The following is a 6,544-nucleotide window of genomic DNA, read 5'->3' as shown; positions in this document are numbered from 1 at the left end:
TCTGCACATGTGGGAAAAAACGCATTTTCAGCCGATTTAAACGCCGAAAAGGCGGATGGGTTAAACGCTACAGTCATTACTCTGTGCGACAGTGTCAGACAGTTTAAATACTATGATGAACTAGTATGTGCTGCTAAAGTGTTGTCTGTCAACGAGTTTTAGGCTCATATAAAATGTATTTTTCGAGTTATGAGTATTTTCAGAATTTTGGACGGTTTGCTGTTTTGCTGAATTAGAGAAACACCGAACCAATGTCTCTTTATAGGTGAATGATTCAGAATGCTGCAGTACACCATATAATTTTAATTAATATGAGGAACAATTATGTGCTTAAGTCTTTCTCAAAGACGGTTTAAATACAATGATAAACTAGTATGTGCTGCTAAAGTGTTGTTTGTCAACCAGTTTTAGGCCCATATAAAATGTATTTCTCGAGTTATGATCATTTTCATCAAAGTCTACACATGTGGGAAAAAACGCATTTTCACCCGATTTAAACGTCGATTTGGCGGAACGGTTAAACGCTTCAGCCATTACTATGTGACAGTGTCAGACAGTTTAAATACAATGATAAACTAGTATGTGCTGCTAAAGTGTTGTTTTTCAAACAGTTTTAGGCCCATTTAAAATGTATTTTTCGAGTTATGATCATGTTCAGAACTTTGGACGATTTGCTGTCTAGCTGAATTAGACAAACACCGAACAATTGTCTCTTTGTAGGTGCATGATTTTGAATGCTGCAGTACACCATATAACTTTAATTAATATGAGGAACAATTATGTGCTTCTTAAGTCTTTCCTAAAGACAGTTTAAATACAATGATAAACTAGTATGTGCTGCTAAAGTCTTGTTTGTCAACCAGTTTTAGGCCCAAATAAAATGTATTTTTCGAGTTCTGATAATTTTCATCAAAGTCTACACGTGAGAAAAAACGCATTTTCAGCCGATTTAAACGTCGAAAAGGCGAATCGGTTGAACGCTTCAGTCATTACTCTATGTGACAGTGTCAGAAAGTGTAAATACAATGATAAACTAGTATGTGCTGCTAATGTGTTGTTTGCCAACCAGTTTTAGGCCCATATAAAATGTATTTTTCGAGTTATGATCATTTTCCGAACTTTGGACTGTTTGCTGTCTAGCTGAATTAGAGAAACACCGAACCATTGTCTCTTTGTAGGCGCATGATTTAGAATGCTGCAGTACACCATATAACTTTAATGAAAATGAGGAACTATTATGTGCTTCTTAAGTCTTTCTCAAAGACAGTTTAAATACAATGATAAACTAGTATGTGCTGCTAAAGTCTTGTTTGTCAACCAGTTTTAGGCCCATATAAAATGTATTTTTCGAGTTCTGATAATTTTCATCAAAGTCTACACATGTGGGAAAAAACGCATTTTCAGTCGATTTAAACGTCGAAAAGGCGAATCGGTTAAACGCTTAAGTCATTACTCCATGTGACAGTGTCAGACAGTTTAAATACAATGATGAACTAGTATGTGCTGCTAAAGTGTTGTTTGTCAACCAGTTTTAGGCCCATATAAAATGTATTTTTCGAGTTATGATCATTTTCAGAAATTTGGACGATTTTCCGTCTAGCTGAATTTGAGAAACACCGAACCATTGCCTCTTTGTAGGTGCATGATTTAGAATGCTGCAGTACACCATATAACTTTAATTAATATGAGGAACAATTATGTGCTTCTTAAGTCTTTCGCAAAGACAGTTTAAATACAATGATAAACTAGTATGTGCTGCTAAAGTGTTGTTTGTCAACCAGTTTTAGGCCCATATAAAATGTATTTTTCGAGTTATGATAATTTTCATCAAAGTCTACACATGTGGGAAAAAACGCATTTTCAGTCGATTTAAACGTCGAAAAGGCGGATCGGTTAAACGCTTCAGCCATTACTCTGTGACAGTGTCAGACAGTTTAAATACAATGATAAACTAGTATGTGCTACTAAAGTCTTGTTTGTCAGCCAGTTTTAGGCCCTTATAAAATGTATTTTTCGAGTTATGATCATTTTCAGAACTTTGGACGATTTGCTGCCGAGCTGAATATGAGAAACACCGAACCATTGTCTCTTTGTAGGTGACTGATTCAGAATGCTGCAGTAAAGCATTGAAATTTAATTAATATGATGAACTATTATGTGCTTCTTAAGTGTTTCTCACAGAGTTCTAGGCCCATCTAACATGTATTTGTGGAGTTATGATCATATTCAGAACTTTGGACGATTTGCTGTCTAGCTGAATTAGAGAAACACCGAACAATTGTTTCTTTGTAGGTGCATGATTCAGTATACTGCAGTACAGCATAGAAATTTAATTAATATGATGAACTATTATGTGCTTCTTAAGTGTTTCTCACAGAGTTCTAGGCCCATCTAACATGTATTTGTGGAGTTATGATCATATTCAGAACTTTGGACGATTTGCTGTGAATTAGAGAAACACCGAACCATTGTCTCTTTGTAGGTGAATGATTCAGAATGCTGCAGTACACCATATAACTTTAATTAATATGAGGAACAATTATTTTGCTTCTTAAGTCTTTCTCAAAGACAGTTTAAATACAATGATAAACTAGTATGTGCAGCTAAAGTCTTGTTTGTCAACCAGTTTTAGGCCCATATAAAATGTATTTTTCGAGTTCTGATAATTTTCATCAATGTCTACACGTGGGAAAAAACGCATTTTCAGTCGATTTAAACGTCGATTTGGCGGAACGGTTAAACGCTTCAGTCATTACTCTATGTGACAGTGTCAGTCAGTTTAAATACAATGATGAACTAGTATGTGCTGCTAAAGTCTTGTTTGTCAACCAGTTTTAGGCCCATATAAAATGTATTTTTCGAGTTCAGATAATTTTCATCAAAGTCTACACGTGGGAAAAAACGCATTTTCAGTCGATTTAAACGTCGATTTGGCGGAACGGTTAAACACTTCAGTCATTACTCTATGTGACAGTGTCAGACAGTTTAAATACAATGATAAACTAGTATGTGCTGCTAAAGTCTTGTTTGTCAACCAGTTTTAGGCCCAAATAAAATGTATTTTTCGAGTTCTGATAATTTTCATCAAAGTCTACACGTGAGAAAAAACGCATTTTCAGCCGATTTAAACGTCGAAAAGGCGAATCGGTTGAACGCTTCAGTCATTACTCTATATGACAGTGTCAGAAAGTGTAAATACAATGATAAACTAGTATGTGCTGCTAAAGTGTTGTTTGCCAACCAGTTTTAGGCCCATATAAAATGTATTTTTCGAGTTATGATCATTTTCCGAAGTTTGGACCGTTTGCTGTCTAGCTGAATCAGAGAAACACCGAACCATTGTCTCTTTGTAGGCGCATGATTTAGAATGCTGCAGTACACCATATAACTTTAATGAATATGAGGAACTATTTTGTGCTTCTTAAGTCTTTCTCAAAGACAGTTTAAATACAATGATAAACTAGTATATGCTGCTAAAGTCTTGTTTGTCAACCAGTTTTAGGCCCATATAAAATGTATTTTTCGAGTTCTGATAATTTTCATCAAAGTCTACACATGTGGGAAAAAACGCATTTTCAGTCGATTTAAACGTCGAAAAGGCGAATCGGTTAAACGCTTCAGTCATTACTCCATGTGACAGTGTCAGACAGTTTAAATACAATGATGAACTAGTATGTGCTGCTAAAGTGTTGTTTGTCAAACAGTTTTAGGTCCATATAAAATGTATTTTTCGAGTTATGATCATTTTCAGAACTTTGGACGATTTGCTGTCTAGCTGAATTAGAGAAACACCGAACAATTGTCTCTTTGTAGGTGCATGATTTTGAATGCTGCAGTACACCATATAACTTTAATTAATATGAGGAACAATTATGTGCTTCTTAAGTCTTTCTCAAAGACAGTTTAATTACAATGATAAACTAGTAAGTGCAGCTAAAGTCTTGTTTGTCAACCAGTTTTAGGCCCATATAAAATGTATTTTTCGAGTTATGATAATTTTCATCAATGTCTACACGTGGGAAAAAACGCATTTTCAGTCGATTTAAACGTCGATTTGGCGGAACGGTTAAACGCTTCAGTCATTACTCTATGTGACAGTGTCAGAAAGTGTAAATACAATGATAAACCAGTATGTGCTGCTAAAGTGTTGTTTGCCAACCAGTTTTAGGCCCATATAAAATGTATTTTTCGAGTTATGATCATTTTCCGAAGTTTGGACCGTTTGCTGTCTAGCTGAATTAGAGAAACACCGAACCATTGTCTCTTTGTAGGCGCATGATTTAGAATGCTGCAGTACACCATATAAGTTTAATGAATATGAGGAACTATTTTGTGCTTCTTAAGTCTTTCTCAAAGACAGTTTAAATACAATGATAAACTAGTATATGCTGCTAAAGTCTTGTTTGTCAACCAGTTTTAGGCCCATATAAAATGTATTTTTCGAGTTCTGATAATTTTCATCAAAGTCTACACATGTGGGAAAAAACGCATTTTCAGTCGATTTAAACGTCGAAAAGGCGAATCGGTTGAACGCTTCAGCCATTACTCTATGTGACAGTGTCAGACAGTTTAAATACAATGATAAACTAGTATGTGCTGCTAAGTCTTGTTTGTCAACCAGTTTTAGGCCCAAATAAAATGTATTTTTCGAGTTCTGATAATTTTCATCAAAGTCTACACGTGAGAAAAAACGCATTTTCAGCTGATTTAAACGTCGAAAAGGCGAATCGGTTGAACGCTTCAGTCATTACTCTATGTGACAGTGTCAGAAAGTGTAAATACAATGATAAACTAGTATGTGCTGCTAATGTGTTGTTTGCCAACCAGTTTTAGGCCCATATAAAATGTATTTTTCGAGTTATGATCATTTTCCGAACTTTGGACCGTTTGCTGTCTAGCTGAATTAGAGAAACACCGAACCATTGTCTCTTTGTAGGCGCATGATTCAGAATACTGCAGTACAGCATAGAAATTTAATTAATATGATGAACTATTATGTGCTTCTTAAGTGTTTCTCACAGAGTTCTAGGCCTATCTAACATGTATTTGTGGAGTTATGATCATTTTCAGAACTTTGGACGATTTGCTGTCGAGCTGAATTAGAGAAACACCGAACCATTGTCTCTTTGTAGGTGAATGATTCAGAATGCTGCAGTACACCATATAACTTTAATTAATATGAGGAACAATTATTTTGCTTCTTAAGTCTTTCTCAAAGACAGTTTAAATACAATGATGAACTAGTATGTGCTGCTTATGTCTTGTTTGTCAACCAGTTTTAGGCCCATATAAAATGTATTTTTCGAGTTCTGATAATTTTCATCAAAGTCTTCACATGTGGGAAAAAATGCATTTTCAGCTGATTTTAACGTCGATTTGGTAGAACGGTTAAACGCTTCAGTCATTACTCTATGTGACAGTGTCAGACAGTTTAAATACAATGATAAACTAGTATGTGCTGCTAAAGTGTTGTTTGTCAAACAGTTTTAGGTCCATATAAAATGTATTTTTCGAGTTATGATCATTTTCAGAACTTTGGACGATTTGCTGTCTAGCTGAATTAGAGAAACACCGAACAATTGTCTCTTTGTAGGTGCATGATTTTGAATGCTGCAGTACACCATATAACTTTAATTAATATGAGGAACAATTATGTGCTTCTTAAGTCTTTCTCAAAGACAGTTTAAATACAATGATAAACTAGTATGTGCAGCTAAAGTCTTGTTTGTCAACCAGTTTTAGGCCCATATAAAATGTATTTTTCGAGTTATGATAATTTTCATCAATGTCTACACGTGGGAAAAAACGCATTTTCAGTCGATTTAAACGTCGATTTGGCGGAACGGTTAAACGCTTCAGTCATTACTCTATGTGACAGTGTCAGTCAGTTTAAATACAATGATGAACTAGTATGTGCTGCTAAAGTCTTGTTTGTCAACCAGTTTTAGGCCCATATAAAATGTATTTTTTGAGTTCAAATAATTTTCATCAAAGTCTACACGTGGGAAAAAACGCATTTTCAGACGATTTAAACGTCGATTTGGCGGAACGGTTAAACGCTTCAGTCATTACTCTATGTGACAGTGTCAGTCAGTTTAAATACAATGATGAACTAGTATGTGCTGCTAAAGTCTTGTTTGTCAACCAGTTTTAGGCCCATATAAAATGTATTTTTCGAGTTCAGATAATTTTCATCAAAGTCTACACGTGGGAAAAAACGCATTTTCAGTCGATTTAAACGTCGATTTGGCGGAACGGTTAAACACTTCAGTCATTACTCTATGTGACAGTGTCAGACAGTTTAAATACAATGATAAACTAGTATGTGCTGCTAAAGTCTTGTTTGTCAACCAGTTTGAGGCCCAAATAAAATGTATTTTTCGAGTTCTGATAATTTTCATCAAAGTCTACACGTGAGAAAAAACGCATTTTCAGCCGATTTAAACGTCGAAAAGGCGAATCGGTTGAACGCTTCAGTCATTACTCTATGTGACAGTGTCAGAAAGTGTAAATACAATGATAAACTAGTATGTGCTGCTAAAGT

Source organism: Zeus faber, assembly GCF_960531495.2.
Source record: "Zeus faber genome assembly, contig: SCAFFOLD_26, whole genome shotgun sequence".
Lineage (NCBI taxonomy): Eukaryota > Metazoa > Chordata > Actinopteri > Zeiformes > Zeidae > Zeus > Zeus faber.
Note: the sequence above shows the minus strand (reverse complement) of the source record.